Source organism: Tenrec ecaudatus, chromosome 1, assembly GCF_050624435.1.
Source record: "Tenrec ecaudatus isolate mTenEca1 chromosome 1, mTenEca1.hap1, whole genome shotgun sequence".
Classification (NCBI taxonomy): Eukaryota; Metazoa; Chordata; class Mammalia; order Afrosoricida; family Tenrecidae; genus Tenrec; species Tenrec ecaudatus.
In genome coordinates, this window is record NC_134530.1 from 153,578,972 (window position 1) to 153,592,082 (window position 13,111).

The 13,111-nt window shown below is 45.6% G+C and overlaps 1 protein-coding gene across 1 annotated transcript in view; it reads left to right on the forward strand.

Moving 5' to 3' along the window:
• The first annotated feature begins 10,580 nt into the window (after positions 1-10,580).
• The window catches only part of TENT5C (terminal nucleotidyltransferase 5C), a 29,581-nt gene continuing 27,050 nt past the window's right edge, over positions 10,581-13,111 (forward strand). The window contains exon 1 of the mRNA XM_075560001.1: positions 10,581-10,667. The gene's annotated coding sequence lies outside the window, so the exon portion shown is untranslated. The remainder of the gene's footprint in view (positions 10,668-13,111) is intronic.

Here is a 13,111-nt window from a genome sequence, read left to right on the forward strand (position 1 = left end):
TGACATCGTAGTAGGGAGATGGGCAGGAAAAGAAACTAGACAGGGACGTGAGAGGAATGAAGTCAGGCCCTGCTTAACTTTGACATCCTGTTTTCCCTGGCAGGGCTCCCCATCCGTGCCCCACCTCCAAGCCCCTTTCTCACCCCCTTCAAGCTGCGTAAGCCAGCGCCTCCACTATACTACGTAACACTAGAGCCTGCCGGCCGTATCGGTGCTCAGCAATGTAGACCACCCTTTCTTCCATGCATTGTCAACTCCGACCAGTCCAGGGTTCCGTTCCTGCTGGGGTTTGCTCTGAATCAAACTTAACCACCTTAGAGTTTGCAACTTAGTAAGTGGATAGCCAGGACTTTCTTCTGTGGTGCCTCTGGTTGGACTCAAACTGTCAGCCAAGTATTTAACTGCTTTTCTCACCCAACTGGTTGTACTACACATTCTTATTCCAAATCTACTTCTCGTCCTGCAATGTCAAAGGAAGGCTTGGCCCAAAGAAGCTTGAGAGGAGTCAGAGGGTCACTGGCCAGAGTTTCAGGTGGGAGCTGGAATGCTACATTGTGCTCTGGTCCCATCAGGGATTCATTAGGATATAGACAATGTCTCTGGAATGGTTTTGAAAATGGGTTCCACCAGTTATTTGTTGCTTCTTTCGTTGTGGTGTGGAGTTTCTCTCCCCTTCCCTAGAGCATGGGCTGGACTTGGTGTCCTGCTTCTAGTGAACAGAGTAAGGTGGAAGTGAGGATGTATCACTTCTAGGATGTGGCTGGAAGAAGATACCATGACTTCCTCCTTGTCCTATCCTGCATCATTTACCTTGAAGGAAGCAGCTGCCACATGGTAAGGGCTCTCAAGCATCCCTGCGGAGATACTCTCATGGGGAGGAACTGAAGTCCCCAGCCAGCAGCCACGTGAGTGAGTCATTTTGGAAGCAGATCTTCCAGCTCCAAATTATGACCACAGCTGACATCTTTCCTGCAGTTTCATGAGAAATTGAGCCAGATGAACCCAGCTGAACCAGTCTTAGATCTTTGACCTTCAGACACAGTGTAAGATAATTTTAAAAAACCACGTTTTAAGTTGCTAAGTGTTAAGGATAATCTGTTATACATCAATAGAGAAATTATACAATCTCATATTTCTATTTGCCTTGCTCCCAATTATAATTTATAGGTTTATAATTATAAGACAACGTTATCAGCTTTGCAGTATCGATAGTTAAAACAAAGCAAAACACCAATTAAATAACAACGCCAACAAATACTTGAAGACCTTTGGAAAAGCAGATTTTAAGACTGTTTAAGACCCACTAGAATGACCAAAATAAAAAGTTTTAACAAAATAAAGACAAATAATAACAAGCACGACACAAATGAAACTCTCAAACACTGCTCATGGGAATGTGCATTAGTATGATCACTTCAGGAATCAGTTTGTCAATATCTCCCCGAGTCATGCTTACTAATACCATAGGAAGCAGCAATTCCCTTTCTAGGAAGATGCTCAAAAGACATGTCAAAGAAGGTTCCATAGTAACGTTATTCCTGTTCACCTCCTATGGGAAACCATCTCCATGCCCATCCACCATTGAAAGGATAAATTAAATGAAATTACTGAAAATGAAGGACACCTCCATGCTTAGATTCATAAACACAATATGGAGCAAGAGAAACCCAGCACAAAGCATTGCCTACTGTAGGACTCATGGATGCAAAGCAAAGCAAATCTGCTGTGTTAGAGTCGGGATAGTAATTACTCTTGGCAGAGCAGTGACTGGCACGGGGAAGGGAGAGGGAGACTTCTTGGCGAGAGCAGGAGGAAGACTGGTCAGGTTCTGTTCTTGAGTTGAGTGGGAGGGACACAGGTTTGTTCAGCTTGTGAGAGGTCACTCTACATCTATATCTGTGATACTCTCCATGCAAACTTTCCTTATGGTCATTTTAAGGAAAATCCTTGAATTATGGATTGTTATAAGATCTGTTAGAGCCCCCAACAAAATGACTAGGAGGAAGAAAGAAAGAGAACACCGTGGGGGGAAAAAAATGAGGGGAGGGAATTTTAGTCAATACTTACAATGGTGATCCACTCTGAGATAAAACAATACAAACACCCCAAACCTGATAGCTCAGGCGGATGACCAGACACTGTGGGGAAGGTTTGCTTCATGCCATACAAAAGGTGAAGGGTAGGCTTTCTTTGCTTCCCCGGGGTCACGGCTTGAGTTATATCCCTCCAAAATTATGTGTCAACTTGGCTGGGCCATGATTCTCAGTGGCTTGGCAGTTATGCAATGATGCAATCATCCTTCACAATGCAATTAGTCCACCAATAGCAAGGTGATTACGGTGAGAGGCCATAACCTTGATCTCACATAAGGGGACTTTCCTTGGAGTCTGGCCTGCATCTTTTCCCTTCCTTTTCAAAGGACGAAGGCAGAGAATCTCACTACCACTAAAGAAAAAAGAGTCAAGAGCAGAATGTGTCCTTTGCACCAAGGTCCCAGCACTGAGAAACTCCTGGACCCCAGGGAAGATTGATGCCAAGCCCCATGGACATCTCTAAGGAACTTGGACCCAGAGATGTTTCAAGGAAATAAAGAACTTCCTCTAGAGCCAAGAGAGAGAAAGCTTTACCCTCGAGCTGGCTTCTGTCCTCCTAAATCATGAGAGGATAAATTGGTGTTTTTAAAACTACTCATTTAATTGCATTTCTGTTTTAACAGGATTAGATAACTAAGATGCCTGGTGTGTCTAATATAAGACTGAGACATACAACTATTTAAGGGTCATCACGAACTGAGACTCAACTGCATTGTTAATGCGAGTTCCCATTTCTGGTTCCTCCTTCAACTTTCCTGGGTCTAAGCCACTCAAAATGTAAAGAAGGTCTTAGAAAATTTTGATTGGATGTGCTCCAGCAAAGACTGGAGTTTGGCAATCATCTTGGAAAGGACAGTGTTCGTATCCGGTGCTCCGCCCGAGAGGCAGGACCTGGTCACTTCCTGAGACTCTGCCCAGCGTCAAGATGCAACAGTTTTACGAGGTAGAAAGAATGAACAAACAAAAACGTCTAAAACAAAATTCTAGAAAAGGCAAGTACTGTCTCAAGAATGAAAATTTTTAAAGAGCCCAAGGAGGGGAAAATATACACATGTAAGAAGAAATGTTTTCTCTATTGGCTCTTGGCCAATCCCCTCCTCCCTACCACAGAATTACCTAACAGCCAGGAAATGGAACAAAATTTCACCTAAGCAAAGGTGAAACTAGCCGGGCTAGAGCAAAGGTAATTCTAGGACAGAATGTCTGCTGTCTTCCGCCCTGCAGCCACCTGTGCCAATAGTAGTATCCATTGTCTGAGCGGCAATGGACTGCGATCATGTACTGCACTCATTCTATGAGGATCACATGTCCTGGATTTTTCTGGACAATCTGGATTTTAAATGACCAGTAACTTTATTTTCTTCAGTTTTCTGGTAAACAAGTATTTGTTTATTTGCTCTGTAAAATGTACTTGCGTTTGATGATGTCCTTGATAATTCCTGATGCTGAATTAATGGGATACTCGGGGGAAAACACAAAACCAAACCTGGACTCCAAAGCACACCAAAAAACTAGTTTGAGATGAAACCTAGACTGAGATGTGAACGTTCAAACAACCAAGCTCTTGGGGGGTGGGGTGAGAAGAGAATATCTTTACGTGTGGCCTTCCAAAACCTCACTGCCATCGAGTCAGTTCTGACTCACAACAAGCCTATAGGACAGAGTAGAACTGTTAGCAGTTCAGTGCATAATCCACAAGACCACCAGGACTCATGCGTGGCCTTAAGGCAGGCCAAAAAACACCCACAAATCTTAAACAGACCCAAAGAGCACTGAGCATAATAAATGAATGCATTGGACTTCTTGGAAGTTAAACATGTTGCCTCATCAAAAGATAGCATTAAGACAATGCAAGACATGAGGATAATCATCTATAATTTATCAAGGGTTCGTGAGGGCAGGAGAGGGGAGGAAGGGGAAGAAATTGGGAGCTGATATCAGGGGTTCAAGTGGGAAGAGAATGCTTTGAAAATGATGACGGCGGCATATGTGCAAATGTGCTTGACACAATGAATGAATGTATGGATTGTGATGAGATGTAAGAGCCCCCAATAAAAGTGTTTAATTAAAGAAAGATAACATTAAAAGTATAAGTAAGTTACAGAATGGGAGAAAGTAATTCATATATTTACAAAAGTCTCGTTCATTATATAAAAAAAATCTACAGATCATTAAGGCAGACAGCACTTCAAAATAGGGAAAAGCCTTCAGAAGGCAGACACCTCCCGAAAACAAACTCAGAACGGTTAATAAACGCATGAGACCGTCACCATTCATGACCAGACTGGTGCACCTTTCAATCACAATGCGACACCCTTTTGACATTTAAAAATTAAAATGGTTGACAATACCAAGCCCGGCATACAGTGGAGCAACTAGACAGCTCTTTTCACTGGTTCGAAGATAAATTAGTAGATCACTTGGGCACACTGTTTGGCGGTCTATTGAAAGCTGTGCGGGGGGCGGGGGGCGGGGGCAGAGTGGTTAAGTGCTCAGCGCTTATGGAAAGATTCAGGGTTTGAACCCGCCACCCGCTGTGTGGTACAAAGACGTGGCCGTGTGCGTCCATCAAGATACGCACGCACGCAGCCTCGGACACAGGGCGGCTCTACCCCGTGCTATCGGGTTGTTATATGACTAAATCCACTCGACGAGCGCGACCTTTTGTGTGTAAATTTGAATCCAGCAATTCTAAACGTGGGATCTATCCAACATAAAGGAATGCTATACGGATTAAAAGCCATGTATAAAAAGATGTGTATCTTCACTCATGATTGGCAAAAACGAGAGGTAACCACTCACCAGCGGTTAGTATTGCTACACGAATTGTCAAACATTTATATAATGAAATGATACACGAGGATAAATATGAAATCACATGCACAGCAGCATAGATGAATTTCATAGAAAGAAAGAAGGCAGGCACAAAAGAACACGCACAATAGTATTAACCTCTACAAGTTCAAACAGTGGTAACATGAAGCAGTGACAGAACAACGCTTCCCTTGTGGGACACTGAATGGGAAGGGGCATGAGAAAACTGGCAATGACCTAGATCTTGATCTGTGTGCTAGTTACATATGTAAATTTTTATCGCGCGGTTCACCTAATATAGGTGCACGTGACAGATGGCTAGATCTCAAAAACAAAGAGTGAAAAAGAATGACCAGACCATATTCATATCCTGCTTTCAGGATAAGCAATAGGGTCTGATGATCATTTCCAATGATGATCCAGGAGACCCTCCTAGGACAGGCACTTATTTGAGGGCTGTAGCCTAGCAGACACTGAGATCCACACTTAATTCTGGCAGGGATTTGCTAAAGTGAACCGAGGATATAGTAACGTTAGATACATAAATGGACTTTGAACTCGCACTTAACTGGAAGCCCTAAGAACAAAGATCAGTTTTTATGAGGCCCTGCTCGATACGTAACCCTCATGAAGGGACCACTGAAAATTTGGATGCTATAAGAAATGAAATCAGCTGGTGCCAATTTGGCAGAAAGAATGGGGTCTGGGGTCTTAAAACTTATCACAAGCAGCCATCTGAGTGAGGGGTCAGTCAAGTCCACAAGGAGGAAGCTTATGTGATACAGGATTGTAAATAATAAAATCCAAGCCCAGAGGAGGAAACTGTATTAGATCTTAAATTCTGAGCACCCAGTTTGCAGAAGGCTACAGATGACAGTGAAATTCCAAATCCATTGTAGAGTCTGCACATGGATTAAGCTTCCAGAGAATTGCCTCTGACTATTGACCCAGGATATAAACAGCCTTTCCCTCAGACAGAGTGTACTGGAAAGCAAATTAATGCAGATATAGTTAAATTTAATACCTTATTGTTTGTTTCCCCTTTTGACCTGTTTAAATTTTTTATTTAGTTCTAATTTTTATTATTACCTGCTTTATTTGGGATTGATGTTTCTCTGGTTTGGGGGGGGGTTGTTGTTGGGAATTTTCTTTTTTGTGACTTTAAATGAAATTCGAAAGAGGTAAATCTATAGAGACAGTAACTATATTATAGTTACTTATGATTATGATGGGATATTGAGGAGAATGGGGAGCTAATAATAAGAAATAAGAACATGTTTTAAAATGGATTGTGATGATGATTTTATAACTCTTTTTGCTACATTTGAAACTTTGAACTGTATATGTGGATTACATGTCAGTAAAACTGTTCAAAATAAACATAAAAATCATTCAAGCATGGGTGGAAAGAGGGAGGGGTAGGCAAATTGTTTGGGACATAACTTTTCCCACTAGCAGCCAGTAGAGAAGTTGATACAAATTAGGAGCTCAATGAATATGGTATAAATAACAGTAACTATTCTTTGATATAAATAACACTTAGCAAACACTATATCTAGCACTGAACTAACTAATCACTTTCCAAGTCTTCTTTAATACTTATATAACCTTACATAGCTGTTCCAGCTCAGTCCCATTTCACAGGTGAGGAAATGAGGTTTCGGGGGCTGAATTTACTTTACCAAGTCCTTACAGATAGTTAAGTGGCAAATGGAGATCTAGATGCAGGTGAATCTGAATTTAGTATCTGGCTCTCAACCAGTTGCTCTGACATCAATGGATGGTGTCCAATCCCTGCCTACACGTTATGTAATTTACAGACTGACCTTTTGGCATAACAGAGGAGGATTGAAGCAGTTGTGGTTTCAGGGATCAGTCATGAACTCCCTTGAGGCCCTTAACGTCACTAACTGCACACAGTGGGTAAATGAGGACTCAAGTGCACTGGCCCTGTTCCCAAGAAGGTCCCCTTTCTGGTTGTTACTGTTGCATGCTATTGATCCAGTTCTAAACCATACTGACCGTGTGCACAACATAAGGAAACATGGCCTGCTTCGATACCCCCCCTCACAATCTTTGCCACTTTGGAGTTCCTTGCTGCATCCACTGCATCGCTCTCTCAGTGAAAGTCTTCCTCTTGTTCACTGACCCTCTTGCTTTATCAAGCATGATGTCCTTCTCCAGGGACTGGTCCCTCTTGAGAACATACCCCCCCTCACGTTCAAGGAGCCTGCTGGCCACACTTCTTCAAAAACAGATTTCTGAAAAAAGTCCACTCTCGTGGCAGTTCATGGTCTAGCCATTATCCTCCCTCAGCACAACACTCGAATGCATGCCCTCCCTTTGCTCTTCCTTTTCATTGCGACGCTTTTGCAGGAGTATGAGGTACTTGAATGTACCACCGCTTGGGTTGGGCTACTCCCTTCATCCTGAAAGAGACATTTTTGCTTTTAAGTGCTTCAAAGATATCTTCCGCAACAGATTTGTCCAACACACTAAATATGTAACTTGAGTTATCAACTGTTGTTTCCGTCAGTGTGGATTGTAGCGTCAAAGAAAATTAGGTCTTCGGTAACTTCAATATTTTCTCCACTTACCATAATGTTGCTTATTGGTGTGGTTTTGAGTGTTTGTGTTATAATGAGGTGTAATTCAAGTACTGTAAGTCCTTTCAGCCAGCAGGGGTGTATCGTATGACTATTACACGTTGCTAATGAGTTTCTTCCAATCCTGAAGCTGTATTCATCTTCATAGAGAGCAGCTGCTGAGATCACTTGCTTACCATGCAGATTGAATACATGTGGTAAAAGATGTAATCTTATGCACACCTTTCCTGATTTTAAATACTTCATATCTCTTTGTTCTGTTCAACTAATTGCTTGTCAGTGCACGTACAAGTTTTGCATGAGCACAATTGTTTTGGAATTCCCATTCTTCCCAATCTTATCCAAATTGTTATAATCCACTACACTGTTGGATCCTTTGGCATCCTCCATAAAACAAAGTCAACCATATTTCTGGTATTCTCTGCTTTCAGGCAACGTCCATCTGATACCCCCAATGACATCTCTTGTTTCACTACCTCTTCTGAATCTGGCTTCACTTTTGCCATTCCCTGTTGATGTATTGTCACAACCATTTAAAAATTACGATCTTCAACAAAATCTTACTTGTAATGACACTAATTGATAATTTCTGACTTTGGTTAGATCACCTTTTTTTGGCATGGACAATAATATGGACCTCTGTCAGTTGGTTGGCCATGTGACTGCCTTCCAAATTTCTTGGCATAGATGAGTGCTTCCAATCTCACATTCTTTTTTTGAAGCATCTCAACTGGTACATGCTCACAATTCCCGGAGCTTTGTTTTTCGCTAATGCCACTAGTGTAGCTTGTACTTCCTCCTTCACATTGATTCTTAATCATATGCTACCTCCTAGAATCGTTGACCATCGACTAATTCTTTTTGGTACAATGGCTATGTATTCCTTCCATCTTTCCTTGAGGCTTTCTGTGTCATTTGATATGTTGCCCATACTAAAATCAAACCCATTTCCATTGGGTTGATTCTGACTCAGAGACTATATAGGACTTCTGAGTCTGTAAGTCTTCATGGGAGAACACAGTCTCATCTGTCTCCTTCAGAGCAGCTGGTGTGTTTGAAACACTGACCTTGTGGCTAGCAGTCCTTCGATATTTCCAATTGAGGCTTGTATTTTTTTCTTCAGTTATTTCAGCCTAAGAAATCTTAAGCATGCTCTTCATTTTTGCGTTTCTAACCCCAAGTCTTTGCGCATTTCATTATACTTTAGTCTTTTTCACCTCTTTGAAATCTGTTCTTTTACTGTTATGTCAACATTTCTTTCATTAGCTCTAGTTAATTTACATCCACGATCAAGTTTCTAAGTCTCTCCTGACATCCATTTTATTTTTTCTATTGTTTAATGAGCCTTTGCTTTGGTCATTAGGCTTTGGTCATTAGTGTTGCATCTGTTTTTGCGATGGTCTTAAAATTCAGGTGGGTTATGTACAAGGTGGTGCTTTGATTTTCATGGACTTGTTTTAATTTTCTTTAACTTCAACTTAAAATTGCATATGAGCAACTGATGGTTTGTTCCACAGTTGCTCCTTGGCCTTGCTTTAATGGACCTTGAGTTTCTCCCTTGACTCTTTACACAGATGAAGTTCATCTGATTCTTGTGGCTTCCACTGAGCAACGTCCTCATGGGTAGTTACTGTTGGTGATGTTGACTAAAAGGTATTTGCAGTGAATAAGTCACCAGCCTTTCAAGATTCAGGTGATCTGTTGTTGTTTCTATCACCACCACCATACTTTCCAATGATTGACACTTCATTTGTCTTTTAACTTTTACATTCTGATTTTAATTATCAATACAATTTGATTGCATATTGGGTCACTTTCAGACTTTAGAGTTGTTACAAATCTTTCATTTTATTTTTCATTTTTATATTACTGGTTGGTTTGTCGATGTAAACAATCTTCTTATTAACTGGTCTTCCTTTAGGCAAATGAATATTATCCTATCCCTGACAGTATTGTATTTCAGAATTGATCTCAAAATACTCTTTTATATCAATGTGATGCCTTTTCTGTCTGTTAGTCCTGGCATAAGTCACATGATTTTCCAGTTGAAAATGGCCAGCGCCTGTCCATTTTAGCTCACTAATGCCTATGACATGAATCTTTGACGATTCTCAATTTTCCTCGAGTCATACTTTATATTCCATGTTTTGATCGTTAATGGAAATTTGCAGCTTTTCTTCTCATTTAGTCATATCACACCAGCAAATGAAGGAAACGAAAATTTTGCTGCAACCGCATCAAGGTCAACTTAACTTTGAGGCAGCAGCTGTTCCCCCAGTAGTATTTTGAGTGCCTCCCAGCCCGAGAAGCTCATCACTAAGTTAGACAATATGGACAACTCTTTCTTTCTTTTTTAGAAGTAGGGCACCAGGTCTTTCTTTCTTAGCCAGTCTTAGTCTGGAAGCTCCGCTGAAATCTGTCCACCACCGGTGACCCTGCTCCCATTTGAAATACTGACGGTACCACAAACTGGCAGACGCGGGGTGGCGCACCCCGTTATCCCCAGCTCGTTTGCGAGAGGAATCAGAAACCAAAGGTCGGTTCCTTCCCCATTCCCAGACGTTCGAGCGTGGGAGAAGAGCTAGCAAGAAAAGTCCCAGAGAAAGAAGAAGACAAACAGGCCGGTGATGGAGCGTTAAAGAGATGGAACGCTTTAGAGCGGGGTAGGGGGCGACAAGTTGAGACAGAAGAAAGTCAGAAAATCTGAGTACAGGGAAGGTGGAAAACTTTGGAGGTAACTACGTTCAGGGGATGGCTCCGCAGCCTCCAGCGCTCTCTATTGCGCCTGCGCAGTCCCTCGACGTTATACACGCCCCTCCCACCCCCAGCGCTGAAGATTTACTCGTCTCTCGGCAACCATTCACCAGAGGAGCCAATCAGAGGGCAACGCTCGCCCAGCCCTCTCCCGTCAGCGCGGGGCCCAAGCGGCCGGGCCGGGTCGCTCCGCCCCGCTCCCCGGCTCTCCCGGGAGGGCAGGCTCAGAGGCGGGGGCAGGGGCGGGGGGGCGTGGTCGGGCAGTATAAGACCGGAGGGGGCGGCGGCAGGACCGCTCACTCTGCGCCGCTGCCGAGGGGCTGTAGTGACCGCGCCGCTCCTGCTGGGGGGCTGCCCACGCCAAGGTCCTGCCTCTGTCGCGTCCTCTCCCAACTCCCAGGTGAGTTCACAGCGCCTTTCCCTAAAAGTGCCAGGAGGCAGCGCCCCCAGCGAACGCTGCCCCCGTCCTCCGGGTCTGCCCCCGCCTGGCGTTCCAGTCTTGGACAAGTTTGGAGGGGCGGTGCGCACAGGTGCGCGGTCTCGGTCCCCATTTTCCCTCCATCTCTCCTCAAGACCCCTTGCCCCGGGCGCACCCGCCCCGGGAGACCAGGCGAGACGCTCGGAGACGGGGCTCCAACTTTCCCGAGACTTCTACCGGGGCTTGGCAAACTTCTGCGAGTTCCCGCTGCGAGCGTCTGCGGGGCTGTGCGCCGGCGGGGCGGCCCTAGAGGGAGCGCTGGGGGCTCCGGCGTCCTCCCTGGAGCAGACGGCGGCCCCGCCGCCCGGGCCTGCCCTGCGGCCCCCGCAGCATACCCCTGCGCCCCGGAGGGCGCGCACACCTCCATCGCGGGCGGAACCAGCGCGGATTCCGATCCGGCAATTTCCCAAGGCGCGGTTGCGGGGGGATGCAGCGGTCGGGGGCGGGGGGGGAGGGTTGGGGGTTCCCGGAGAAGCGCTGCTGGTATCGGAGGCCGCAGGAGGGGAGGTGCCCTTTCTAGGCTCCGCGCCCGCACTGGGTTCTGAAGGCCGGTGGGGTAGTGGAGAAGCCCCCTCGTTTCTCGGATTCAGTCGAGGGTGGGCCCCGTGAGTGGCCCCGGGCGCTGCGCGTCTCTCGGAAACTTTTGGGAAATACGGTGCCTGTGAAAACTAGCTCCCTGCGCTTGAGCCGTGACGCTTATTTATTAGGTAGGCGGACAGTCCTGACGCGTTCGGCGACCGGGATAGCGGTGCTTGCGGGTGGCTCAGAGGCGCGGCTGCTGGGGAGGTGTCGCAATCCCGGTGCTCCTTCGCAGATATGCGGGCGGAGGAGGGAGCGGGGTAAGAGAAGGCCCCAGAGAGCGAGGAACCTGTAGGGGCCATGTTGTGCCCTGCACACCTAACCGCGGTATGAAGCAGGTGAGAACGCGCGCCTTGCGTCCGCTAAGGAATGGAAGCCTGGGTGAGAAACCTCTGGCGAGTTTGCCTTTGACAGCCCGGGACCGCGGTACGTTCAGTCGGTGGGCCTGCCGGTTAGGGTTCGGACCTCACTGGGAAGGATGATTGGGGTCCCCATCCCCTGCCCCAGGAATGCTCTGTGGGGCCTACCTCGTCTTCAAAGGAGACCCGTTTCCTTTTGAACTTTGTATTTCATAGTGTCACATGTAAGCAATGAAAGGCTTATAAAAAGTGCCACTGGGCTCATTTATAATGTGACTACTTGGTGGTTTGGGTATTTGATAGGTGGCTTCGGAACCCCAGCAGACCCCTCCCCCGGCCCCCACCACCCAAAGAAAATTAATAGAATTAAATCCTGAAGTAGGCGCCTGGTTTGTCCTCTAGGGGAGGGAGGGGATGAGGTTGGCCACTGTTGGCTATGTAAACCTTTCAACGTGAGTAGTAACTGGGCCAGCAGGCAGGCAAAGCAGCCAGCCAACCAGGAACTGTGGTGCGATTGCTTACCAAGAACTGCTGTGCCTTAAGTCCCCAGAGGTATAGCGGAGAGTGACACCTGAGACTTCTGAACTTCGCTGGGGTGGGGGTAGGAGTGAGAAAGAGGGAAGACTGACTTTTCTGCAGCCAGCTGAGCTGGCCCACAGGATTTTCTCCTAGAGTTCAACTCATTTTCCTTCAGATAACTGGCACCTTGTCATAAGGTGTGTCCCTAGTGGGTTTTAGAACTGTGTATTGGCTTGTGTGTTGCATATAATTGTATATAAGATTGGTATATTGTACATAATTGTTCTGGTGGTTGTGTGTGTGGGGGGGGGTGGGAGTATGCCATCAGTTATTATTTACTACCAGTTTCTCTAAATTGTTAGCTCAAACCTCTTATCACCGAATCTGTTGCCATCAATTCTCGTTGATGGCAACCTGTCGGGTAAAGTGGAGCTTCCCGTGGGCAGTCATCTTTGTAGCAGTAGTGCCAGGTCATTCTCCCTAGGAGCCCGTGGTGGGTTGGAACCAAGGAGCTTCCAATTAGCAGTGAGTGCCTAACCCCACCAGGGGTCCTTTACCAAAATGAAGGCCCCGGATTGCATAAATAACTCTGGTGTGTGTACTGGGAGCTAACAGCACCATTCTATTTCGGATTTCTTCCACAATAATCACCTTGTATCTAGAGACTGCTGGTGGAACTTGGGGAAAGGATTTGGCTCATGGACTGTTAGTCCAAGTCAATGTGTGATGATTGAGCACCAATGACTCTCCCCCTACGTGGTTTTTCAGCCCAACTATGGGTTCGAACAGCACACAGAAATCCTCGGTTTCACAGCCCTCCCCACCCCTATCTCCCAGTGGTGCACGCTCTTAGCCTGCATCATCACCCTGTATTCACGGCCGGCCCGCATATTCACATCTTGCACTACC